Source organism: Microcaecilia unicolor, chromosome 3, assembly GCF_901765095.1.
Source record: "Microcaecilia unicolor chromosome 3, aMicUni1.1, whole genome shotgun sequence".
NCBI classification, from domain to species: Eukaryota; Metazoa; Chordata; class Amphibia; order Gymnophiona; family Siphonopidae; genus Microcaecilia; species Microcaecilia unicolor.
In genome coordinates, this window is record NC_044033.1 from 407,218,457 (window position 1) to 407,246,305 (window position 27,849).

Below are 27,849 nucleotides of genomic sequence, written 5' to 3' on the forward strand. Positions count from 1 at the left end.
GTAGAGCCTCCTCTGCCGAAGCAGTGCTGGACTGATAAGGCAGCTAAAGTGGGCAAGCTTCCCAGATTCTCATGTCCTTGAGATAGTGAACTACAGCACTTGTTAGGGAAAACTTTTAAAAGCTACAGAAAGAAATGGCAGTTTCCGGGAGCCTGGATAAGGATAAGGGGAAAGTCAAGTAATGTAAAATACCCTTTTAAACGTTGCAACCACACGGTGTAGCACAATAAGGTCCATCAAGCTGTTACTTGCAGCGCAAAAAAGAAAAACCTGTCTCGGGGCTAAAACCATGGCTTAGAGACAGAATGAGAAAACATTAGAGTATCAGACGGTCTATTGTTTGAGGGAGATGAAATGAAATAGAGGGCAACGCCCAAAAATCAAAGCAGTATGAGCAGAAATCTTGGGGAGTGGGAGACAACGTCCTAATAAAATGACACAAAAGAGGAGAAAAAAGTATACCTTGATAAAAGGAGAATGCAGAGTAAGACTAAGACGCAGTGCCATCATCTTAAAAGTGAAAGCAAAAATACATCCGTACATTCTTACATGCTCAGAAGTGCACGTATAACAGACTTGGCGGCATGAGGCATGAAGACAGCAGTTGGGGCTGGAAAGGAAAAAGAATAGCTTTGTAGGAAATAAAAATTGAAAAGTGATATCAATATTTTTCTAGCTTGCACAAGAAGCGAAAAAGGTGTATGTAATTGGTACCGTGCGGGCCACACCCTTATAAATTTTACACGGGCCACAGACATATAGTGTAGGAGTCGGTAGAGCATCAGAGAGGAGGGCAGGGAGGATTATTGTGGCAGAAAAAGGGGGATAAATAACAAAATGTTGTGAAGGAAGGGATTCAGATTGGACTTTAAGGGAAAAAGAATGGCTATGGGGGTGGGGGTGAGAGCACAGAACTGAGCAGCTGTGAAAAAGAGCAATTAGTTGAACTACGCAGCAAATAATAAAGAACAGGAAAATGCTTCAAAGTGAAAAAGCCAAGCCAGATTTAGACAGGTGGAAACCGGTGCCTTGTATGACAGCAGCATACAGAGATAAGAACTAAGAAAAGCAGAGACGGAACAGTATAGTTCACACAAAAATCCAAATCAGACGGAGTGCAGAGACACACACAAAGATGCAAAAGGAAAAAAAGCGGACACTCCTACTGACAAAAAAGGGGAAATAAGAGATACAAGACCAGGAAATATGTGTAACAGCTGAAAAGATAGCACTAAATCATCAGATAGAAAGTATACATCTGTCACATAAGTATACCCACTACAGTTTCCCACAAGCATACGGAGAAACGGAAATCAGAGGTTGTAATACAGCGCTAAGAAAAAGAGCCGAGAAAAGTACAGGAAGAAGGGGGGATGTGGGCTGTTAGAGGGAAAGCATAGTGCAGAAGACTGAAAGAATAGAATAGGGTATTCTGTAGTGCAGAAAGCTTTAGATCTTGCATACACCACGAACTCAAAAGGGAAAATACTTAGAGAGATAAGGGGAAAACAGCAGTTGGACGACGGTAAGCAGCTTCAAAGCTGAGCACCGTAATTACTGTTTTCAGCTGAAAAGGAAAGAAAGTTGTAGGAAGTCCAACAGAAAGAATGAGAAGGAATAGAGTAAAAGGGACAGTCCTAAGACATTAAAAAATCTCGTGGATAACTGTTTCAGCACAAGATCAAAAGTATGTGTCGCACACACAGAGTGAAGGCAATAGCAGATGTGGAAAGGTGGGGGCTGTCAGTTTTAAAGAGTGATTATAAGAACAGAGAAACCAAAAGGATTTTAGAGGAGAGCAATCTGAAAGCGTGCTGTTCTCCTAGAGTAAAGGAAATTCCCCCGATATGGGAACATCAAAGAAACTGTACAGAAAAGAGAAGAGCAGGAATAGACCCAGGGGACTAATAGGAAAAGGTAGATAGAAGAAGTTAGGATGAAGGAGAACAGAAAAAGGGATTGGGGAGGAAAGTAAGGTCGACAGAAGAAGGAAGAACAGAATACACAGTGAGAACAAGGGGACAGGGATTTGAACACAGGGTGGAATGGGAAGTAGAAAATGCGCAACCTCTAAGGATTGTTAAGCGAGAATGCTAGCATAAAGACCAATCCAAAGATTTTGAACATTGAAATAAACTTACGGCAAACCCCAAATCGCAGTCGCCTGGATTCGTTGTTATGCACCATTCACACAACAAGCACAGTCTTGCGCACATCACGCAAATCAAAGAGATGGACAGGATAGGAGAAAGAAAAAGGGGGTGAGAAAGAACAGAACAGAATATTGAAAGACAGAAACGAAGGTTTGAACACAAATAGAGATCAGCATAGACAAGGGCAGAGAAGCAGGTGTGTTAGTTCAGCGCAAGGCATGAAGACAGCAAGAAGATAGAAGAGTATGTAAGATAGGTGTCAGAAAAAGTGTGCAAGTTTAGCGCTCAAGAAGGGAACCTGCAAAGAACAAGGAAGAAGACAGAAAAGATAGAGGAGTAGTTAAAAGACAGGGGTAAAAACAAGAAAATTGGACAGAACATAGAACCTTTGAACGCACAAAATTAAGTATCCCCTCTTGCGTTCAAAAGAAGATCAAGAAGGTTAGCGAGTATGGTCAGCGTTCGGAGTCACCACTGTTTAAATGCCCCCTCTTGTAGACCTCCTTCTGACTCTTTCCCACGGGGGACTAAAGGTACTTCTCTGACCTCCATTGTCACCCAATCACAAGGGGGTCTGTTCTGGGGTGACATTAGGAGCCGTAATTGAAAACTAATTCCCATAACTACTGCTTTCTGTCTTTCTGGATCTAGGTATACTCTGGGCCATTTATGTTCCCATATAAGACCTATTAAAAATCTGTCTAAGTTTCTCCAAAGACTGAGTGTCACTTGTATGTGATCTGCCTTGTAGGCTAAATAAATGTAAGGTAAAGAGAAGATAGAATCAATAAAAATAGAGGCAGAGATAGGTTTAGATAGATAGGTACATTTTATTTCTTACCCAAAGACAAGTCTTCAAGTTGGTACAAATACAGACAGATTCTGGGTACAACCGGACAGAGCCCTGCCGTTCCTCAGCTGCGTTGGGGATGGACTCCGACACTAAGGCAAAATCCTCCCTCTTTTATACACAAACCTCTCCATAGAAGTAAATGGTGAGATACCTTGCTCTCAATTTCTGAGATGATACTTTCCCACGCGGTCTTATCAGCATGTTTTGAGAACAAGTTCTTTTTCTCATCTCACGGTCGAGATGCCAGTTTCACATCTCCCTGTCGCAATACTTTTCACACCCTCTTATGAACTCTGTATGACCTCTGTATTATTTTATACAAAAACTATAAGCTCCATTTTATTCATCTGATCCATCATTCTTTCATTACAAGTGCTGTATTTGATTTAAAAATTGTACCAATTTGTGGCAGGACTCATTGTTCAGACCTGCTTTTTTCAGATTCTCAAATATTAAATCATTTACTTGTTGTTTGGCCTAGTCAGTACTTTTCAGTTGTTTTAGGCTGCATAGCTTTGGCCATCACTATTCCAGTGGTAGCCTTAAAGCCAGGCCATATATTAACAGTACAAATGTAACAAAATAACACTTTCTCATTTTAAATTATGCCCTCAAATAATTACACAACAGTGAGCTTAGAAGAAAATAGTTTTGCTTTAAAGAAACATAAACATGTAAAGAATCTAGTGATACCTTGCTGGTTAATTTTCCAACAGCTTAGAGCCAGGAATAGGCAGTGTATGTGTCTTATTTGCTCTTAAGTGCCTTTTCCCCCTACCTTCTAAACAAACTTTCTTTAACATAGGCAGCCGAGACCCCTCGGGCCTACTGGTATTCGTGATATTGAAATAATAACAGGACTCACAGTATTTCTTAACATGGCACAACTTGGCCGCAGCTTTATTTTAAATACAAACACCATTACCCCGGGTATACCCATGCCAATCAAACCTTCCAGCTTACTAGCCAACCCAGTCCGCCGCCATTAGCAAGACTGACCAATCATATACAGAGCTCCCCGCCGCACAGCAAGGGAGCTCAACCATAAGCGCAGTTTCCCAGCTGCCTAGCTTACTCTATCAAGCTTGGGTACCCCGCCAAAGCTGCGACATAATACATACATAATCGTATCCACGTTAATACGGGCGGGGGAGCTGGGTGCAGGCCGATGCCCGGATGCCAGAAGAGGACGTCCGGGCTCCGCCCCAGAGTTATAAACCCCTTTTGCTGCCCACCCACCTCTGTGGGATGCTGCCGCGCAGCGGGAAAATTCCCACCGCGCCCAGCTTGCACCCCGCTGGCATCTTTGCACATGCCCGTCGGGGCACAGCGCCATGTTAATGGCGGCTCCGTGCACCTGGGGGGGGGGGGGGCACTGCGTCTTGCTTATTTTCTTGCTCGATTACAAACAACATTAGCATCTCTGGTGCACTTTGTCCAATAATTAAACAAGGAGAAGACTGAAGTGAGGACATAAGATCTGTATCAACAGGAACCTCCCCAATGTGGCATTCCTGAAGTGTTACAGAGACTGGCATTTTTTGATTTTGCAATCTAGACAGAGCTTTCTCGGGCTGATCAGTTGCCAGAGGGGTAGAAGAACCTCCTAGGGACAGGAGAAAAATGGGAGGGCAAGCTGCTCCCCAACCCTAGAGATCCTGCAACATTATGACTCAACAGGCAAGAAAGGCACCAAAGCTTGCAAGTGAATAGAAGAGGCTGACAAAAATCATTTGCAATTCAAAAGTTTTTTTTAAAGCAATTGTCATGTTTATTACTCCATTTGCTGATTAGATTTTAAAGAAACATAGCCAGTCTCTCACAAATCCAATCTACCCTTTATAGCATGATTAGCCGTTAAGCCCGTTAAAACGGGCGAGATTTGTGTTTTGCAAAATATAATAATTCTCACCTCCATCCATCCATGTCCAGCAACCCTGATCTCTCCCCTGCCCTCCTCCCCAAGTCCAGCAGCCCTCCTGTATCCCCTGGCCTCCCTCCCTGTCCACCAACCATCCTCTCTCTCCTGCCCTCCACCTCCATATCCAGCAACCCTCCTCTTTCCCTTGGCCTCCCCCCTCCTCTCTCCCCTGCCCTCCCCTCCATCGATCCATGTCCAGCAACCCTGCCCTCCCCCCATGTCCAGCAGCCCTCCTCTCTCCCCTGCCCTCCCCCCATATCCAGCAACCCTCCTCTTTCCCTTGGCCTCCCCCCACCCTGTTCTCTGCCCTGCCCTCACCCCATGTCCAGCAACCCTCCTCTCTGCCCTGCTCTCCCCCCATGTCCAGCTACCCTCTTCGCCGCCGCTCCCTCCCCCCTCCGTGCCGGGCCCCCTGCACTGACGTAAAAGTGCCTCTCACCTGTCGCGTCCCTCACCTGTGCCGCTTCTCCATCGGGCATGCCACGCTGTCAGGGTGTCGCAGGGAGTGTTGGCCAGGAGAGGTGGTCAGGCACCAAGCCCCTGCGTCGCACCGCTGGGATCCTGTCTGCAGTCTGGGCTGCTCCGGCCCTCCGGTCTGCTTCGGTGGCGGCGGGGAGACGCCGGCCAGGTGGACAGGGCCGGCGTTCCCCGAGAAAGGGATTCCTTGCAGGCGCGGAGCCTCAGAGGAACGATGTCACTCCCCACAACGTCCGGATTGGCCGATCGCGGCTGACTCCGCCCCCTGCTTCTGGCCGGCCTATCCGGGGCTGTTGAGTCACGGTTGTGGGTAGCTCCGCCTCCTTTCAGCTGTTACCGGTCCTCCTAATGGGGAGGGCTATTTAGGAGCAGCAAGGCAGAACTCTCATTGCTTCGGCTTCTGCTTTGGTGGATTCTGTGGCGTTGGATTCTTCCTGGATTGCTCTTGCTTTGAAACTTGCCTGTACCTGGACTTTGCTTTTGTTTGCAGCCTGCCCTGAAACTTGCCTGGACCTGGACTTTGCTTTTGTTTGCAACCTGCCTTGAAACTTGCCTGGACCTGGACTTTGCTTTTGTTTGCAGCCTGCCCTGAAACTTGCCTGGACCTGGACTTTTGCTTTTGTTTGCAGCCTGCCTTGAAACTTGCCTGGACCTGGACTTTGCTTTTGTTTGCAGCCTGCCTTGAAACTTGCCTGTACCTGGACTTTGCTTTTGTTTGCAGCCTGCCCTGAAACTTGCCTGGACCTGGACTTTGCTTCTGTTGCCACCTGCCTTGTGTTTGCCTGGACCTGGACTGTGCTCTTGTTCGTCCCCTGCTCTGAGGCTTGCCTGGTCTTGGACTTTGTTCCTGCTTCTCATCTGCCCTGGAAGTCTCACCTGTGTTTACACTCCTCTGACTTCCTGAGGAGTTGTTGCCTCACTCTCCAGGTAAGATCAGGATTGTCCGGCTGCCTAACTCCGTTCGGCACAGGGGCTCACTTTCTGAGGGTCAAGGGCTGACATCACCTCCGTGTGAAAGCGCTGCAGGCAGCAGCAGATCGCTGTGCTGCTGCCTGCAGCGCTGCCACACGGAGGTGAAAGGCGCTGTCATGTCAGTGCAGGGGGCTCGATATGGAGGGGGCGGGAGTGGTGGCAACGTCGGGGATGGGGGGTGGAGTTTGGTGCGTCGGCGATGTTGCTTCGTCTCCAGGCTCCATCGGCAGCGTCCGTTTCCCTCTCTGTTCCGCCCTCTGACATCATCATGTCTTGACTCGAGGGTGGGACAGAGCGGGAAGTCTCTACTGCGCATTTGCAAGTGAGTCGGTCACTTGTCTTTTATATAGTTAGATCTCTTGAAGTCTTCATGCTATGACACTGATTAAAATCTGATCTTTTTTTTTTTTATTTGGTTTGCTATTGCTGTGATTATGATGTTGCCTTTCCAGCATCAATAGGCGATGGCTGTTTTCCAGTTTGTTTTTGCTAATTGCACATCTGCTCTACAGCCCTGAGCCTGATCCTAGAGGCAGGAACAGCAGGCTGCCTCACGCCCCCTCCTCCCGGATCAAGGGCACTGTGTACATGTAAAAGGTGGATCTGGGGAAGGAGGAACACTGGGTTTGTTTACAGTGCAGAGACCCTTGGCTCTGAATTGCCAAAGCTCCCACAGAGCAGCAAATGCAAACTTAGCAAAAGCACACACACGGATCTGGGCGACAGAACATAGATAAGCGCACAGCACCACTCAGTAATACTGCATGGTATAGCTGGATTTTTTTTTTTTGGGACATTTAAAAATACAAACCACAAAAAGTTTTCAATAACGGGGCTATTTCTGTGTATCGTTTCTCGGGGGCACAAATGCCACAATCCCTGGACCCTTGCATTACATAGTAAAAACCATTCTGTTTTATGAATGCAATTAGAAACGGTATAGTAAATAAATAAACGATAAACGATAGTGGGATCCTCTTTCATTTAAATCAGTTATTTAATTTTTTGGCATTTAATCTGAAAGCGAGACTGATTGTTTAAGCATTGACCACTGCATGTCTTTTTATTTCACCCTGGAAGGTGCAGCCATTTCAGTTAACCAGAAGACAAGCTGTGTTTTGAAATACTAGTTGCCCGCCCTGAAATCGTTACAATTAAGTGATTCAGAAAGGCAAGATACTGTCAAGCCCGTGATCAATTAAATTAATAAGAGGCGGAAGCATGTATATGAGGGGGGGTAGGGGAGGGCAACCTTCTGACTGTTATGACAGCAGCTCCGTAACTTTATTGACGGCGTGCGGTGTAGCTTTAGATGAAACATTTGTTAATTTTTCAGTCTATTATTACTGACGTCCAGAGCATATGGCAAGTCGATGTATTAGTCAGGTTGCCCTGTATTTCCCGACACTCGATTGCGCCTCGTTTGTACGATGTGGGATATAGCACGACCGCAAATAGCACTTCGGCAGACCCACCGAGAACACTGTAAAGTGACCTCACGCGTGCAGCACGATAGAAGAAGAAATCGCAGCAGGAGACTCTCGGAGCCCTTCCAGTTCCGGCTGGATGCTCCAGGGGTAGAGAACAAAAATGTGCCGGTACGCCGTACCATTGCGTACCGGCACAAAAAAAGCACTGCATCTATGGTACAATTCAACATCAATCCTCCAAAATATTTTAAAACCATGTCTGATGTTATGACAAACATACTAAAATTAAAGTGTTGATGTCACCTCAGTAAGGCCAACACACAATCCTTCAACTGCAAAACACTATGCATAAACAGCCTTTTAGGGTGGATAGTGTTCACAATGAGCTCTTTTATTTATTTTTTGTTACATTTGTACCCCGCACTTTCCCACTCATGGCAGGCTCAATGCAGCTTACATGGGGCAATGGAGGGTTAAGTGACTTGCCCAGAGTCACAAGGAGCTGCCTGTGCCTGAAGTGTTAATGACCAGACAAAGATAAGAGTTTTCAATTTTGGCACAGTATAAGTCATCACAAGAACAAAATGGACTGCATTAGGGGCTTATAGCCCATTTAGTTATGTTTAAACAAAAGAGATCTGCAAGAAACAAAATATTTATTTTTATTTTGACTTATAAATCCTCTCTCTCGCTCTCAATCCAACATTGCCCCACTGTCTTGCCCCTCCTCCCTGTTCAGAAAAGGCAAAATATAAGAAAACCAATGGACTGCATTAGGGGCTTATAGCCCATTTAGTTATGGTTAAACAAAAGGATCTGCATGAAACAAAATATTTATCTTTATTTTCACTTATAACCCCTTCCTCCCCCGCCCAAATTCAACATTGCCCCACTGTCTTGCCCTTCCTCTCTGTTCAGCAAAGCAAATCAATAAATAAGAGACCCAAATACTCCTCCCCCCCCAACACTTACCTGCTTTGGTGCTTGCTCGGTCGGTGACTGTAAAGAGCCACGTGCTGCAACACTCAGGCTCACAGTCACAGCCAGGCTCTGCCGCCGGAACGGCAGCAGGAAGTGCATCACGGGGGAGGTTCTGGCAGAGCCGGATCCACGGGGTAAGGAGCCTTAAGGTCCCTAGTTAGCAAGTCAGGTGACAGGTAAGAAAAGAACTGAGGGGATGGGCGCTGGCGCTGAAAGGAAGATACAATTTTGTTCCGAACTTCCTTCCTGCACCAAATTCAAGGAGGAGGCAGGGGAAGATAATGGTTAGGCCGAGGAGCCTCTTATATGGGCGCCTATTCATTCTTCCTTCTTCTTGTACCTGTGCCACCGATCGCGCGGGACCTGATTCTACAGGGTCGCTAGTGCTTCCTGTGACGGTTCTGCCTCTTCCGATGTAAACTTCCTGGACCGGCATAAGAAGCACTAGTGGCGCTGCAGAGAGCTGGGTCCTGTGTTCTTCTATCATTGTTTATGAGCGTGTGTCCGGTAGCAGCAGTGCAACAGGAGGGAGCCAAACTTTTGCAGATCAGGGGTGGATGGGAGGAGAGAGGCAGTGGGTTTGGCAGGCAGGTAAGTTCGCAGTTCAGGTTGGGGAGGCTTAGCCTCCCCAAGCCTCTTATACGGGGCGCCTATGAGTGGATAGGGTACATGGTGCATAGGGTATAAGGGTTTGAGTCTTGGTGGGGTATATAGAAGTTCATTTTGGATTGGTTGTGGAGCTTGGTCTTTGTCCATTCCAGTTGTCAACTATGTGGGTATCGTAGGATTGGTCCGTTGGATGGTTAGGTTGGTTCAACAGGAGCTTGTTTTCTGTAGATGTGGGCCTTTAGGTGTTTACGGAAGGTTAGATAGTTGTCTGTCAGTTCTAAGTCTTTCGGGAGTGAGTTCCATGTTGGTGCATATATAGGATAAGCTGGTAGAGAGAGTTGATTTGTATTTGATGCCCTTAAATGATGGGAAGTGTAGGGTAAGGTAGGATCTTGCTGATTTGTTTTGTGTTCCGGATTGGCAAGTCTATTAAATTGACCATGTAACTTGGTGAGAGGCTGAAGATTATTTTGTATGCCATGGAGCAGATCTTGAAGGTTATGCGGTCCTTGATCAGCAGCCAGTGAAGTTTCAGTAATAGGGGTTTGGCACTGTCGAATCTTGTTTTTCCGAAAATAAGTCTCGCAGCTGTGTTTTGTGTGTTGATTGTAGCTTTTTTAGGATTTGCTCTGTGCACCATGCTTAGATTCCATTGCAGTAGTCGATATGGCTTAGTATTATGGTCTGTATCAGGTTGCAGAAGATGTCTCGTGGGAAATATTGCTTTATGCGTTTGAGTTTCCATATTGAGTGGAACATTTTCTTTGTGGTGGCCTTGGCTTGTTGATAAGTCTCAGCCTATGATGACACCTAGAATTTTCAGGTTTTCTGAAATTAAAACTGGTGAGCCCAATGCGTTCATTGGTTTGAATTGTTTTGTGTTGTAAGAAGATGAGAGTACAAGGCAGTGAGTTTTTCCCTATTTAGTTTTAGTTTGAAAGCAGAAGCCCAGTCTTCCATGATGTTTATACTGGTTTGTGACTTCAGCATCAGGCATAGAGGAATGGCTTGAGTTTTTGGTTTGATAGGGTCTTGGCTAGTGGGATCATCATTAGGTTGAATAAGGTGGGTGAAAGTGGTAAGCCTTGTGGAACTCTGCATTCTGTTTTCCAGGGGGAGGAGGTTTGCGAGTTTGTCCTGACTTGATATGATCTGGTGGTCAGGAATCATTTTATCCAGGAGAGAGGTTTACCTCTAATTCCTAATTTATCTAGTAATCTTCGACAAATTTGATGGTCCACCATGTCGAACGCGCTCAACATATCGAGTAGGATATTGTATCCTTTTGCGATTTCCTGTTTCAATTTGGCCAATAATGAGACAAGGACTGTTTCAGTGCTGTGGTTGACTCTGAAGCCTGATTGAGATTCGTGTAGTATTGAGAAGCGATTGATATAGTCCGTTAGTTGATTAGCCACTAAGCCTTCCATCAGCTTGGCTGTTAATGGTATTGATGCAACAAGTCTGTAGTTGGTTATATCCCCACCTCCTATGTTTTAGTTACAGAAATGTGTCAATTCAACTTAATGTGCATAACATGTTTGAGGAAAATTTTAAATTTGTTTTCACTTTTTTCCGCTTTTATTGGCAATGCTGAATCACCATCAAAATGATATACTAATTGTGACAAAAAAGTAAAAAAATACCTCAAGCGTGTTATGCACATTAAGTTGAATTGACGCACTTCTGTAACTAAAACATAGGCGGTGGGGGATTTTGTTTGTGATTATACAAGTCACGAATGTAAAGGCTTGTTCAGATTATGAGCACTAGTTGTGAACCCAAGTAGCCTGTGTGACACTATGAGGCTTTTCCGCTTACACCTAATGTGCAGTTTACAGTGAACCACGCAATGTTTGTATATTTCTTTGGTGTTACACTCATACCTTGCTACTCCTGGCAGTGGCCATCTTGAGAGGTTCATCTGAGGGGCAGCCATCTTGAGAGGTACATCTGTATCTGTTCCTGAGAGGCAGCCATCTTGGGAAGCTTCCTCATGGGTGTGCCCAATGAGATTCCTCGCCTGGAAGCTGTAGCAGGGATTCTCTGATGGGAGGCCTATTTAAGAGCAGAACACTGTCATTATTCTGCTTCAGTTTCAAATTCGGTGGAGTTCGTGGTGTTTCCTGTTTTCCTGCGTCTGGGTGAATTTGACCATTGCCTGTATCCTGACTATTTCCTTGTTTGCTGCCTGCCTTGACTATTGCCTGAATCCTTACCATCTCTTTGTTAGCTGCCTGCCTTGACCATTGCCTGGGTCCTGACTCTCCATGTTTGCTGCCTGCCTTGACTGCTGCCTGAATCCTGACCATCGTTTTGCTTACTGCCTGCCTCGGCCTCGGCCTGACTTCTGACCGTGCCCTAGGCGTGCCTCTACTCCTGGCTGGTGTTTGAAAGTCCTGTCAACCCTGGAGCCTGGGGGCTCAACCCCTGGGGGAAGGGGTCACTCCAGGTGAAGTCTCAGTATTGTCCGGCCGCCTTGTGGAGCTCAGGTCCGAGTTGTCTCATTTGTGCTTCGCTGGGCACAGGGGCTCACAAGCTACAATCCTTTAACATTTGGTGAAGTTTATCACTTATTTTGTGTTTCAAAGCCAATTTTTTTTAAGTAATAATATTACAGACACATGATGGCTACCAACTCCTGGCGCACTGGGTTTAGTTTCACTGCTGATACAGCAACAGAACTCTTAAGAGACGCATCTGATTTCCCTACACTAACGTCGGCGGGACTTGATGCTGAGTGGGAGACGAAGTTGTCCAGGTTTAAATCCTCCATTAGATTGGAGCTGAACAGTTCGGCTTTGTAGATCTGAGTATTGTAGATCTCAGTACTTCCCTTGAGGGTTGCAGATTTTGAGGCACCTCAGATATTTAAATATCAAACAGATTTTGTCACCAAGTGGTACATGATTTTAAATAAATGTTCCCTGGATTTGATGTTGCTCATTATTGAACACTCTAAGACGGTTTTACAACATGAGAAAGAGCTGCTTGACAAAGAACTCAACAAATTGAAAGAACACGTGTCCGATCATGTTTTTGAGCAGAGGCATCTAAAACTAAAAGAAACCCTCAAATCATTTAGAGATAGTTTACACAAATCCAAACTGAAAAAATTGACAAGGGACAAAGAGGATTATGCTCAAGGTAGAGTATATCCCTGGTTGAAGGACAATAAAGAAGTGGAACTGCCTGAGAGGACAGGCAAAAGAACTTCCATTACTCAGAAAAAGGTGGCATTTAAAGCTTTTCAGTTCACCAAGAGTTCATTGGGGAGAAATGATTTTGATGATTTTTCAGAGAACCGACATCCCAGGAAAGAGTGAGGCAGAGGTGTGAAGAGAGGCAGGGCTGAGGCCAATCCAGGTCACGACCCCAGACCCGGTCCCAATTTTAGATACCATGAATGTCATCAATTTATCTAAAACTTCCTTGTCCCCCACCGAAACCTCTCTACTGTCAAAAGGCCTTTCATTTGTCCCTGCATACCGGTTTGATCCATTCCATTTCCAAACTGATCTGGAAAAATGTATACAAAAGTTGCAGCTTCGTATTTACTATAAAGTTCAAGAAGATACAAACTCCAGATCAAGGATCTGTGTAAAGTCTCAATGGATTCCACCAATCCCTTTAGACCTGTTGGTGAAAGCTTTCAAACAAATGGTATTACATGACATCCACCAGTTTTTCGAACGCAATTCGCACCGGTTACAGGACAACTTAAACAAGGTGGAACGGCAGACCTTGAGGCGTCTACAAGATAACCAAGATATTGTTATCAACCAGGCGGACAAGGGAGGGGTGGTGGTGAGATTAGACATGGACAGTTACACCAGTGAAGTTGAATCACAGCTAGCGGACACCAATGCTTACCGTAAGCTAGAGCAGGACCCAACTAATAGATTGTAAAAACAGATCAAAGATTTGACCCAAACTGGACTTGATCAAGGCTTTTTGTCCGACAACGAACATCGGTTCCTTAATATTCCAGGTCCGATTATACCAGTGATGTACACCTTGCCAAAAATACACAAGGACAAGGCCAGACCTGCAGGCAGACCGAATATGTCCTCCAGGGGTTCCTTGTTGGAGCCCATTTCAATATTTTAGTCTGGGGGGGTGTTTTTTGAAGAACTATAATAAATATGTATGTATGCAAATGATATGCTAATAAGCCAAACCACATCCTCCCCCCCCCCCCCCCCCCCCCAATGAAATGACCAAACTACGCCCATACATCTGAAATATCTGACCTGGAAAGTTGTGTTTTTGAGTGCGGTCACTTCAGCTCACAGAGTCAGTGAGCTTAAGGCCCTAGTAACTGATCCACCTTACACAAAGTTTCATTACAACAGAGCAGTTCTTTGCACACACCCTAAGTTCCTTCCTATAGTGGTGTCAGAGTTTGATCTTAACCAGTCAGTAGTACTGGCAACATTTTTCACAAAACAACATGCTGATCCTGGTAAAAGAATACTGCATACCTCAGACTGCAAGCGAGCCTTAGCCTTCAATCTGAAGCGGACTAAAGCCCATAGACCATCCACCTAGGTTTTTGTTTCTTTTGACCCAAACAGGATGGGGGTAGCCATTGGCAAATGCACAATCTCCAAATGTTTACCAGATTGCATCACCTTTACTTATGCCCAGGCTGGGCTGACACTGGAAGGTCATGTCAAGGCTCATAATGTCAGAGCAGGGCTGCCAAGAGACAGAGCTGGACCCGAGGCAGGGCTAATGCCGCCAGGCTCCCCTTTGCATTTGGGATGCAGCTGACGGGCCCCCCAAACTGGGAATGTAGCCCCCACCAGGCCCAACCCAGAGCGCAGCTGCCTCTGCTACCCCTCATTCTTGGGCTGCCACGATATGCTGGTGCCATATCCCCCTTAGAGACCAGTGAGGAGCTGATGCGCTGATGTGGGGGGCTCCCGCCCTCTATGTCAGTGCATCTACTCCTCCCTGACCTCCAAGGGAGGCTCCGTCTTTGGTCTCTGTCTCACCTGCTCCAGTGTGCCGGGACCGGTTCCTGATAGGAGCAGGAGACAGACCCTGGGGCCGGTGACGGGCCCCCTTGGAGGCCAGGCCCAAGAAGTTTTGCCCCCCCCTGCCCCCTTTCTTGGCAGCCCTGTGTCAGAGTCATGGCTACATAGGTAGCCCACTTGAGATCATCCTCCATTGAGGATATTGGCAAAGCTGCATCATGGTCTTCACTCCACACATTCACATTGAACTTGCTTTTGGGATTTTTAGCGTGAAAGTCAAAAGGGGCATATCTATGGGAGGAGTATAGGTGGATCAGAGGGTGTTCCTAGATGTTATGTGCGGTTATAGAATACTGTCATTTGTGCGCTCATCTCCCAAATATTAGATGCCAGCATTTACACCAGACTTCAGTAGGCATAAGAGCTGGTACATAAAGTTACAACACACAATTGCCCAGTGCTGAACAAGTAACTTAAACCATGACCTCAGCAGTGACTCTTTTCACATGAGCTACACAGGTTCATGGCTCACCAGTCTCTTCATCTGTCACAAATAGTAGCAAACACTTGCATAATTTTTGAAAGAAAATTTTCTTTATTTTTTCTTACTACTACTACTACACACTTCTAAAGCGCTACTAGGGTTACGCAGCACTGTACAGTTTAACAAAGAAGGACAGTCCCTGCTCAAAGGAGCTTACAATCTAATGGACAAAATGTGCAGTCAGTCAAATTGGGGCAGTCTAGATTTCCTGAATAGAGGTATAATGGTTAGGTGCCTAAGGCGACATTGAAGAGGTGGGCTTTGAGCAAAGATTTGAAGATGGGCAGGGAGGGGGCTTAGCGTATGGGCTCAGGAAGTTTATTCCCAGCATAGGGAGAGGTGAGGCAGAAAGGGCGGAGCCTGGAATTGGCTGTGGTGGAGAAGGGTACAGAGAGGAGGGATTTGTCCTGTGAGCGGAGGTTTCGAGTAGGAGCGTAAGGGGAGATAAGGGTAGGTAATGAGGGGCTGCAGATTGAGTGCATTTGTAGGTTAGTAGGAGAAGCTTGAACTGTATGCGGTACCTGATCGGAAGCCAGTGAAGTGACTTGAGGAGAGGGGTGATATGAGCATTATCAGTCCAGGCGGAAGATAAGACGTGCAGCAGAGTTCTGAACGAATTGAAGGGGGGATAGATGGCTAAGTAGGAGGCCAGTGAGGAGTAGGTTGCAGTAGTCAAGGAGAGAGGTAATGAGAGAGTTGGCGAGAGTTCGGGTGGTGTGCTAAGAGAGGAAAGGGCGAATTTTGCTGATGTTATAGAGAAAGAAGCGACAGGTCTTGGCTATCTGCTGGATATGCGCAGAGAAGGAGAGAGAGGATTTGAAGATGACTCCGAGGTTGCGGGCAGATGAGACGGGGAGGATGAGGGTGCCATCAACTGAGATAGAGAGTGGAGGGAGAGGAGAAGTGGGTTTGGGTGGAAAGACAATAAGCTCTGTCTTGGCCATGTGTTACCACCCCTCTTGGCTGGACTGTAGTGATGTGCTCCCAGATACCTGATGGTTGTAGTCGTGGCGAATATCCAGGGAACACACACTCACAGCCGAGGGAGTGGAACAAATAAACTAACCTCGTCCTTTACTCTGAAAGAATAAAGGAGGAAAAGAAGCTAAATTTAGGATTTGTTCCTGAACTGGAAGAACCTCACCTTCAGATTTGCTAATTATCTTTTTCTTTCTTGAATACAAATGCAAACAAATTTTCATTCAAATAAACTCAAATTCACAATTAGTGTGTGGCTTAATAGAACTACAATAACATATTCAACCTTCAAATGTAGAACTACATTTATACCCTTTATTTTTTCTGTTTCTTTCAACAAATCACCTAAAAAGGCAGAAAAGAACCTTTTCAGATAATTATTTAAACTGTCTTTATATCAAAATCAGATAGTTGTTTTAATACTCTTTCCTTGCTATTGATGTCAGAATTTTAGTCTTTATGGGTATTATGGATGTTTGTGCAAGGATCTCACTTGAACCCAGAACACTTAGGCAAGTCAGGAAAACATGGATTTTTTTTTATATTTGATGTTGTTCTGTTCTTTAGTTTTCCCTTAAGATGTTGTGAAAAAATAATATATTCCTTTCAACACCCTTGGCAATGTCACTTAGCTGTAGTTGAATTTATTTAGGTGATGTCTTTCTTGCGTTGGAGCTCAGCCGGAACCCTTCAGAGGATAATTCACCGATCTCTTCTCCCTAAACCTCACTTATAAAGAAAATAATCAGGGAAGCAAACACCTTAAACTCCCTGCTTGTTCATGAACTGACTCCACTCTGGTGACAATTAATCAGTTCTCAATACTGTGGCCACACTCTCTAATTGAAATAAAATAAGTTAAAGGTTTTCTCACTACAAAACCTATTTCTCACTGTTGATTCCCTGTTCTAGCTCCAGCAGGCTTCAGTACTGCATTCAGAACCATCACACGGTAACACATTCCATATTCAAATGGTGATTCAACATTCCATCTCACAGACTTCACATAAAAACATAACATTTCCCCTGATAGTAATCAGATCTGTTTTGAAAATACAGCACACTCATACAGAAGCAGTGCAGGATTTTCTGTAATCTGCAGTCAGATTCCAAACCCTGTATTCCAAATATCAAATTCCCCTTCAACCTCTCCTCTGTTACACCTTAAATCCTTATACACTATTTCCTGACTCCCTTATAGGCTTTCTCATTTAGTACAATTTCCAGCACAAAGCACAACCTCTCTCACTCTTACCAGGATAGGCAGCCATGTGTCCTCTTAGTACCTTTACATACAGACTCTCATTTAGAGAGCTGCACGGGAACGGGGTTTGCGGGAATCCCGCGGAACCCGCGGGATTCCCACAGGGACGGAAGCAGTTCTGCGGGGGTCCCGCGGGGATGGAAGCAGTTCTGCAGGGTTCCGGTGGAAGTGTAAGCTGTACTGCATCAGCCTCTCGTCTACCGAGTACCTTGAGTGCTGTCTCCTCCTCCTCCTCCTCCTCCTCCTCTTCCTCCTTGCTTTAACAGCACAAATGTGGAAAGTCTTCCGTTAAGGAGGTGGTAGAGACACAAATGATGATGGAATTCAAAAAGACTTGGGATGAACACAGAGGATCTCTAATTAGAAAATGGAAGTTATAAAAATCCTAACCTTAAATGGCTGCATGTGTGTGGATGTGTCAAGTGATGCTTAGATGGCGACTCTGGCTGTGATTAACTAGGGCCGATACCGGGCAGACCTGTATGGTCTGTGTCTAATATATGGCAGTCTGGTTTAGGATGGGCTAGAAAGGGCTTAAACAGCAACTTCAGTGGCTGGAACATAAGGACAGTGCTGGTCAGATTTTTACAGTCTGTATCCCACAAATGAGAAGACGAATAGACTGGAGTGGGCTTCAATGAGAACTCCAGCAGTTGGAACATAAGTATAGGGCCAGATAGACTTCTATGGTCTATGTTCCAGAAACACGAAAAAGTATATAATATCACACTCGTTGATTTAATCATGAACTGATAATGAGTGTGACTATTGGGCAGACTGGATGGACCGTTCAGGTCTTTATTTGCTGTCACTTACTATGTTACAGTTAATCCTCTTTGCTCCCGGGCTGATGTGCAGACCTCAGGTCTGACACCTGACCTACTGGCGCGTGCATGTGGTGACCTCTCAGCACACAGTGCCAGAAATCAGAGACAAATCGTACATGTGTACACCAGAATGTTCTAAGTTTCAACTTCCATTCCTTCCTTGCCTACAGTGATGTGGCTCAAATCCAGAGAGAGACTGAGGGAGCTGACCAGAATTTTCTTTTATGTGCCATTAAATTCTTGCGGGGATGGGTGGGGATGGGTAAGATTCCAGTGGGGACGGGTGGGGATGGGTGAGATTCTAGCAGGGACGGGCGGGGATGGGTAAGATTTCTGTCCCCGTGCAACTCTCTACTCTCATTCCACCTTCCATGACCTTAAATTCCCTTAGAACTTAACCATTCCATTCACTGCATGCAGGGACATACCTCTGTTTCACTCCAAACCAAACTAAATTTGGTTTAAAATTTCTCACAGCTTTCTATTAGTACAGCTCTCTCTCTCTCACCCAGAACACATCAGTTTTCCCCAGATGTATTCAGCAATACAACCATGAGAAAGGCAGTCTGTTTATTTAAGTACTCACTTCTAAGCTCAAATCATCTCATTCTCAGTACCAAGGCTCACCTTCACTCACTTTCAATATCAAAGTACCCTTTTTCAATGTCACATTTCACTTTAAACTCATAAAATATACTTTTATTTCTTACATTTCACACACTCGGCATACATCTCTCTCCTAGTCATTCCCTGCTCTGGTCTTCAGTTCACTCAGCAGCAGTGTTGCCAGGTGGAAAATATTTTTCCCACCCAATCCAGCATAAAAACCGCCCAAAACCCGCCCAAACTCAAACCCCGCCCCTGACACCCCCACCCCTGCGTCATCACCCCCGCCCCCGCCGTCATCAACCTCGCGCCCGCCGTCACCGGCCCCGCCTCCCCCGTCACCGGCCCCGCCTCCCCCGTCATCGGCCCCGCCAAAAAAGTCACTAACCCCGCCCAAAAACGTCACTAACCCCGCCCCCCGCGGCCAAAAAAGCCGCCCAAAAAACCGCCCTGAAGCCCAAAAAGCAGCCCAAAAAACTGCAACCCGCCGCAGGCAAAAATTTCCCGCGGCGGGTCGCGGAAAACCGCCCAATTGGGCGGTAAAACCGCCCACCTGGCAACACTGCTCAGCAACTCACCCCCCCTAGAGGAACATCTGACATCACTCAACCAATCAGCTTGTCAGCTAAAGACTGTTTTTTTTCTTATCTGTTTAGAATCTTGGCTGTCCCAACCCCCATAGAAGTCACTGCAAAACTTCCTATATAGAGAGTTTCAAAGTCAATTTTAACCTGACTTGTACCCAAAACAGCAAGGAACATTTTATAGTACACTCCCCACCTAATCATGGGTTATTTCTTTAAAAATAAAACCATATTTAAGAAACATCTCACACTTTCTTCACCTAACTCTATTAATAATTTCCAAACTAACTTTAAACCTTTTCCAGCCAGCAGCATCCACCAAAACCCTGCACAGCCCCTCCAGAGCCCCAGGAAAAAAACATTTAATATATGTTACCATATATTACACATGTTCAGTTTCAGGTGGCGGTTGGACATCCAGGCAGCAATGTCGGATAAGCAGGCCGATACTTTGGCCTGGGTTTCCACAGTGATGTCTGGTGTGGAGAGATAAAGTTGGGTGTCGTCAGCATAGAGATGATATTGGAAACCATGAGATAAGATCAGCGAGCCAAGGGAAGAGGTGTAGATTGAAAAAAGAAGGGGTCCAAGGACAGATCCCTGAGGAACTCCAACAGAGAGCGGGATGGGGGTGGAGGAAGATCCATGAGAATGTACTCTGAAGGTACGGTGGGAGAGATAAGAGGCGAACCAGGAGAGGACAGAGCCCTGGAACCCAAATGAGGACAATGCGGCAAGAAGTAAATTATGATTGACAGTGTCAAAAGCGGCGGACAGGTCAAGGAGGATGAGGATGGAGTAGTGACCTTTGGATTTGGCAAGGAACAGGTCATTACAGACTTTAGTGAGTGCCGTTTCTGTCGAGTGTAGAGGGCGAAAACCGGATTGAAGCGGATCGAGGATGGCATGAGAGGAGAGAAAATCAAGGCAGCGGCTGTGAACGGCGCGTTCAAGTAACTTGGAGAGGAAGGTGTAGAAGGGAGATGGGGCGGTAGTTGGAGGGACAGGTAGGGTCTAGTGATGATTTTTTTGAGGAGTGGTGTGACTGCAGCATGCTTGAAGGTGTCAGGGACAGTTGCAGTGGAGAGAGAGAGGTTGAGGATATGACAGATGGAGGGGTGTTTATTTCTTAATAACTCTAAAAAGCTTAAATACCAAAAACTTATCTTGATAAGGAGCTGCTAACAAAATGGTCAGGGGCGGCCCAAGACAATCTGCCACCTGAGACAAGAAATGAGCTGCAACCCCAGCTCCGCTGCCATTCCCGCCCTTCCTTCCCCAAACCCCTTTCCCGAAATTACCTTTTCTTTTTTGTTTGTTTATTAAAAGGAGGCAGTGACAACGACTCCCTTAGGCTGTCCTGCCACTGGTCCCGGTCCCTTCTCTCTACTGTGGGTGGCCCACCTCTCTGATGTAATTTCCTGTTTCCTCAGAAGCAGGCTGCAGTAGAGAGAAGGAGCCGGGACTGGTGGCAGGGCAGTTTATGGGAATTGCTGCCACTGCCATAGCCTTCTTTTGAAAAGGAAAAGGTAAGTTTGGGGAAGGGGTTTGGGAAGAGAAAGGCGGGATGGCGATGCTACCTCACAAGAGTGCCGCCTGAGGCCCCTGCTTCAAGTGGCTTAATGGTAGGGTCATCACTGAACACGAGCCATGTTTTGCCTGGCAAAACAACTTACGCTGCATCAGGGTGTGGTCTTGAAATAAACATAAAACCATTACTACTATATTAAAAAAATTAACTTAAATTTTTTTTCAAATAGATAAAAAAGTGGTTGACTGTTGAGCAGCATTTGGTGTTGTCTAGATTGTGAAGGTGAAGTACCATTTTTGTATCCATTAAGAATACACTAATTCAGCATTGATGATGACTCTCACCAAAGGTCTTTTTAAGACCAACTCTGTATTACAGTACTTAAGGAATACTATCCTTTGGAGATTTACTCATTCATGCAACTAACAAGATTCCTGAGGCAGGCCTGTGGCCGAAACAAAGATCCATGTCGAGTCTTTTAATAATAAAATTATTTTGGACATCAGAATGTTGTCCTGGTCTCTTACATTACCGGCCTACTTCCCATTGTCTTTGCACACTTATGGCAGTTTGCCAGGTGAAATATGGCCCATGTAGGTAGCAGCTCCTGCTTAATAAGATATATTTTCAGTATTTATTAAATAATACATTTGATTAAGGATGGGACAAGTAACCTAGTGGTTAGAGCACCAGTCTTGATATCTAGAGGTGGCCAGTCCAAATACCACTGCTGCTCCTTGTGATCTTGGGCAAGTCACTTAACCCTCCATTGCCTTAGGTACAAAATTAGATTGTGAGCCCTCCAGGGATGGATAAATACCCAGTGTAACTGAATGCAACTCCCCTTGAGCTACCACTAAAAAAAGGTGTGAGGAAATCTAAATAAAGAATTTTTTTTAATTATGCAAGTGTTTGCTACCATTTGTAACTGATGAAGAGGCTGGTGAGCCATAAGCCTGTGTAGCTCATGTGAACAGAATCACCGCTGAGGTCATGTTTTATGGTACAATCATTTTTATTAAATGCAAAAAGCCAAAACAACAAGAAGACAACATACCTCCCCACAACCCACCCACAACCCTGAACAATCATCAGGCCATAACATTCACAGGGGAGAAAATTACATTATATTCCAAACAGTCTTTACATATTGAGCAGACTACTCCTAGATGCAGAAGTCCAGGTGTTCCAAAATGGGCTCTTCAGGAGAAAAATTTCCACAAAGTCCCTGATGCCCATACATTCCAGTTTCAATTAAAAAAAAAAAATCATTCGTGACCGCCAATGTTGGTGCAAAGGTTTGTTATTAGATAACCAATCTGCCAAAATAACTCGCTTTGTGGCCTTTATCATGAAGGAGCTATATCCAGGCAAAGACGGCAGGCCAAACTCCCTGGGTGGGAGAAACTTATCACTCGGGAGGGTTATCTAATAGTGCAGGGGTGGTGGTCCTATTTTGGAAGAATAAAGTGGAAGGGATTCAAGTGGTGTGGAGGGACAGGGACAGTAGGGCAATAGCACTAGAACTAACCCTGGGTGGTATTCCACTATGTCTGGTTAATTTGTACACCCCCAAATAAGGGGCAATTGCAATTCTTACAGAACACACTTTTGGAGATACAGAGGTGGACTAGCCTGCTTCTATTTGTAGGGGGAGATTTGAACTGGGTTATGTGTGCCGGATTGGATCGCTCAATTCCTGTGAAGTCAATGGGTTTCTTATCACAGACTTTGCAGGAGATTTGTAATACATTTGATCTTTTGGATATATGGAGAGAATTACACCCACAGGAAAGAAACTATACCTATTACTTGGCAAGTCATAATTCTTATTCACGTATATATTTATTTTTAGTGGAGCGACAGTTACATGTATATGTGCACTCTTGTGAGATTGGAAATATAGTTAGTTCTGATCATATGGACAATGAATACCTCTATTCTGAATAACCAAATATTCGTTAAAGAATTACAGGAGTGCCTACGGGACTATCTTCATATTAATGATAATGGGGAAGTATCTCAGGGGGTCCTATGGGATGCGCTGAAAGCTGTATTTCGGGGAAAATGTATTGAACTGGGATCGAGGCTGAAGAGAGAGAAGTTTGAGAGAAGGGAAGCAGTGCTGAAAGAGCTGAGGCGGAATGACAACACAAAAGAGATTCCTCAGAAAGGTACACCACTAGAGTAATGACATTGAGAAGGGAACTTAATGCTATGGCACAGGCCGAAGTTGATTTGCTTTACAAAAGGCTTCAACATTACCTCACGGGGGGGGGGGGGGGGGGGGGGGGGGGGGAGAATCATAGAGATCAGACAGGTTTCATTAAGGGGAGAAATCCCTCTCCCCGTCCTCTCCTCCCTCTCCCCCTCCCCATCCCTCTCCTCCAAGTTCCAGGCTACCCTCTCTCCGAGTTCCAGGTCCCTCCTCCCTCCCCTCCGAGTTCCAGGTCCCCCCTCCTTCCCTCCCTCTGAGTTCCAGGCCCTCCCTTCCTCCCTCCAGGCTCCCCCTCCCTTCCTCCCTCCCTCCCTTCTTCCCTCCGAGTTCCAGGCCCCCTTCCCTCCGAGTGCCAGTCCCAACCCCAGCCCTACCTCTTCTCCCACAACAGTCCTCTGCCAGTCCACCCTTGCCTTCCTGCGTGCTGCCCAGAATTTTAGAAGTCATCTTACCTCGGGGTCCTGGCGGCAGCAGTGAAAGACGAGCAGGCTCGGTGCTTCAGCCTTCCCTTCTCTCTCAGCTCTGGTCCAGCCCTTGCGGAAACAGGAAATGAGGGGGTGGGGGTCGGTGCCTATGAAACGGACAATGTCCGACGAGTTTTAATGTGATACAGCATGTGGGACAGGACCCCCACCCCCGACAATGTTATTAGCGCTAGATGCAGAAAAAGCTTTCGATAGGTTGGAGTGGTGTTTTCTGCTTCACCTGCTGGAGTTTTTAAACTTTGGATTGGGTTTTTGGGGGATTCTTCGGGCTATATATAGAGATCCCAGGGCAAGAATAAAGATAAACAGTTACTTGACAGACTCCTTTTCCCTGGGTCGGGGGACGAGACAAGGATGCCCACTCTCTCCACTGCTTTTTGCTTTGGCCCTGGAGTCCCTGCCGGAAGCTATTAGACGGGATCCAAACATAAGGGGAGTGGAGATGGGGAGTGTGGAGCACAAGGTGGCTTTATATGGTGATGATGCGTTATTATTTTTACAGTCCCCAGCTCAGTCCCTACAGGCCTTTCTTGATCTTACTGCCCATTACAGCCAAATCTCGGGGTATAAGTTAAATGCGACAAAATCCATTATTTTACTTATTAACATCACTCAAGATCAGATAGAGTTGTTAACCCCCAGATTTCCATTTCAGTGGCATAATCGAATAAGGTATCTGGGGGTCCAAGTTTCAGCGAACTTGTCAGAGATATATCACCTGCACTACCCTCAGATGCTCAGGATTTTACCAGATGGAGATTCTTAGACCCGTTTATTCTGACTAGAATTAATGTTATTAGGATGAATATTTTGCCAAGGTTGCTTTTTTTGTTTTCAGTGCTGCCCTGTGCTATTCCAAGATTTTTCTTTCGTCAAGTAGACTCCATGATGTCTAGATTTATATGGGGGGGGGGGGGGGGGAGCAACCCAGAGTAGTACTACAGATCCTGAAATTACCATTAGATGCAGGTGGTTTGGCACTCCCTAACTTTCAGCTGTATTATAGGGCTGCCCAATTGCATACTGCTTACTTTTGGTGGTGGAGTACTGCGGAACAGCACTGGATATGGATGGAGGAGGGAGGGGTGGGAAACCGCACTTTGAGTTTTCTCTTATTTCAACGGAGGGAACAATTGCCCCAGAATTGGAAAGCACATAGCTTGGTGGGTCCTACACTAGAGGCCTGGTTTAATATTACCCGAGAGATGGGTATTAACCCTGCTTCCTCCCCTATTAAGGATATTTTGAGTGATCCGGAGTTTCAACCTGGCTGGGAGGACTCTCAGAGGTTCCAATGAATGACAGAGTTGTGCATGGGAAGGATGTATGATTATGTTAGCCAAGGGAGGTTTAAGACCCGGGAGGAGCTAGGACCAGACTTAGTACTAAAAGCAAGAGTCTTCCCAGTACTACAGGTGTATCACTATTTCTACACGCATAAAGAGGATTTCTTATGGCCCCTCACTCCATTGGAAGAATTGTTTTATTATGGGCATAAGGGACGGGGACTAATATCGGTGTTGTACGGGATTCTCTCGAGAACACTACAGAGGGGGGAGTTAGTATACAAGGCACAATGGGAACAACAGGACCCTGGGTGGTGGGAAGATGTGTGGGAGGATCTATGGGCTGCCCTACCCCGTATGTCCAGATCTTTTACCCAACTGGATACACAATATAAATACTGTTTAGAAAGCGAATGATACATACCTGTAGCAGGTGTTTTCCGAGGACAGCAGGCTGATTGTTCTCACGACTGGGTTGACGTCCACGGCAGCCCCCACCAACCGGAACAAAACTTCGCGGGCGGTCCCGCAAGCAGGGCACGCCCACCGCGCATGCGTGGCTGTCTTCCCGCCCGTGCACGACCGTTCCCGCTCAGTTGAATGACAAGCAAATGAATGAGTAAAACACAACTCCAAAGGGGAGGAGGGAGCGTAGGTGAGAACAATCAGCCTGCTGCCCTCGGAGAACACCTGCTACAGGTATGTATCATTCGCTTTCTCCGAGGACAAGCAGGCTGCTTGTTCTCACGACTGGGGTATCCCTAGCTCTCAGGCTCACTCAAAACAAGAACCCAGGTCAATTGAACCTCGCAACGCCGAGGGCATAACAGAAATTGACCTACGAAGAACAACTAAGTGAGAGTGCAGCCTGAACAGAATCGGGTCCTGGAGGGTGGAGTTGGATTCAAACCCCAAACAGATTCTGCAGCACCGACTGTCGCGTCGGTATCCTGCTGGAGGCAGTAATGTGATGTGAATGTGTGGACAGATGACCACGTCGCAGCCTTGCAAATCTCTTCAATAGTGGCTGACTTCAAGTGGGCCACTGACGCTGCCATGGCTCTAACACTATGAGCCGTGACATGACCCTCAAGAGTTAGCCCAGCCTGGGTGTAAGTGAATGAAATGCAATCTGCTAGCCAATTGGAGATGGTGCGTTTCCCGACAGCGACCCCTTTCCTATTGGGGTCGAAAGAAACAAACAATTGGGCGGACTGTCTGTGGGGCTGTGTCCACTCCAGATAGAAGGCCAACGCTCGCTTGCAGTCCAATGTGTGCAACTGATGTTCAGCAGGGCGGGTATGTGGTCTGGGAAAGAATGTTGGCAAGACAATTGACTGGTTAAGATGGAACTCCGACATCACCTTAGGCAGAAACTTAGGGTGAGTGCGGAGGACTACTCTGTTATGATGAAATTTTGTATAAGGAGCATGAGCTACCAGGGCTTGAAGCTCACTGACTCTACGAGCTGAAGTAACTGCCACCAAGAAAATGACCTTCCAGGTCAAGTACTTCAGATGGCATGAATTCAGTGGCTCAAAAGGAGGTTTCATCAGCTGGGTGAGGACGACGTTGAGATCCCATGACACTGTAGGAGGCTTGACTGGGGGCCTTGACAAAAGCAAGCCTCTCATGAATCGAATGACTAAAGGCTCTCCAGAGATGGCTTTACCCTCTACACGATGATGGTAAGCACTAATCGCACTAAGGTGATTCCTTACTGAGTTGGTCTTGAGGCCAGACTCTGATAAGTGCAGAAGGTATTCAAGCAGGTTCTGTGCAGGACAAGAACGAGGTTCTAGGGCCTTGCTCTCACACCAAACGACAAACCTCCTCCACTTAAAGAAGTAACTCTTTTTAGTGGAATCCTTTCTAGAGGCAAGCAAGATGCGGGAGACACCCTCAGACAGACCCAACGAAGCAAAGTCTATGCCCTCAACATCCAGGCCGTGAGAGCCAGAGACTGAAGGTTGGGGTGCAGAAGCGCTCTGTCGTTCTGCGAAATGAGAGTCGGAAAACACTCCAATCTCCACGGTTCTTCGGAGGACAACTCCAGAAGTAGAGGGAACCAGATCTGACGGGGCCAAAAAGGCGCTATCAGAATCATGGTGCCGTGGTCTTGCTTGAGCTTCAGTAAGGTCTTCCCCACCAAAGGTATGGGAGGATAAGAATACAGGAGGCCGGTCCCCCCAATGGAGGAGAAAGGCATCCGACGCCAGTCTGCCGTGTGGCTGTAGTCTGGAACAGAACAGAGGCAGCTTGTGGTTGGTCTGAGAGGCGAAAAGGTCCACCGAGGGAGTGCCCCACTCTCGGAAGATCTTGCGTACCACTCTGGAATGGAGCGACCACTCGTGCGGTTGTATGACTCTGCTCAGTCTGTCGGCCAGACTGTTGTTTAAGCCTGCCAGGTATGTGGCTTGGAGAAGCATGCCGAACTGGCAAGCCCAACGCCACATCCCGACGGCTTCCTGACACAGGGGGCGAGATCCGGTGCCCCCCTGCTTGTTGATGTAATACATTGCAACCTGATTGTCTGTCCGAATTTGGATGATTTGGTAGGACAGCCGATCTCTGAAGGCCTTCAGCGCGTTCCAGACCGCTCAGAGCTACAGGAGGTTGATCTGAAGATCTTGTTCCTGGAGGGACCACAGACCCTGGGTGTGGAGTCCATCGACATGAGCTCCCCACCGCAGGCGAGATGCATCCGTCGTCAGCACTTTCGTGGGCTGCGGAATTTGGAATGGACGTCCCAGGGTCAAATTGGTCCGAATGGTCCACCAGTGCAGCGAATTGCGGCAACTGATGGACAGACGGATGACATCCTCTAGATTCCCGGTAGCTTGACACCACTGGGAAGCTAGGGTCCATTGAGCAGGTCTCATGTGAAGGCGAGCCATGGGAATCACATGAACCGTGGAGGCCATATGATCCAGGAATCTCAACATCTGCCGAGCTGTGACCTGCTGAGATGCTCTGGTCTGAGAGGCAAGGGATAGAAGGTTCTGCGCCCTTGCTTCGGGAAGGAATGCCTGAGCCGTCTGAGAATTCAGCAGTGCTCCTATGAATTCCAGAGATTGGACTGGCTGGAGATGGACTTTGGGTAATTTAGAAGGTGGATAGTACACTGCATGGACCACAGAGCTCCTGC

At 46.4% G+C, this 27,849-nt stretch overlaps 1 long non-coding RNA gene across 1 annotated transcript; it reads left to right on the forward strand.

The window, feature by feature from the left end:
• Positions 1 to 6,248: 6,248 nt before the first annotated feature.
• Positions 6,249 to 26,201, forward strand: LOC115467088. Its single transcript, XR_003941641.1, has 3 exons — positions 6,249 to 6,331; positions 9,595 to 9,598; positions 26,190 to 26,201. It is a non-coding gene; the product is annotated as an uncharacterized LOC115467088 (long non-coding RNA).
• Positions 26,202 to 27,849: the final 1,648 nt, after the last annotated feature.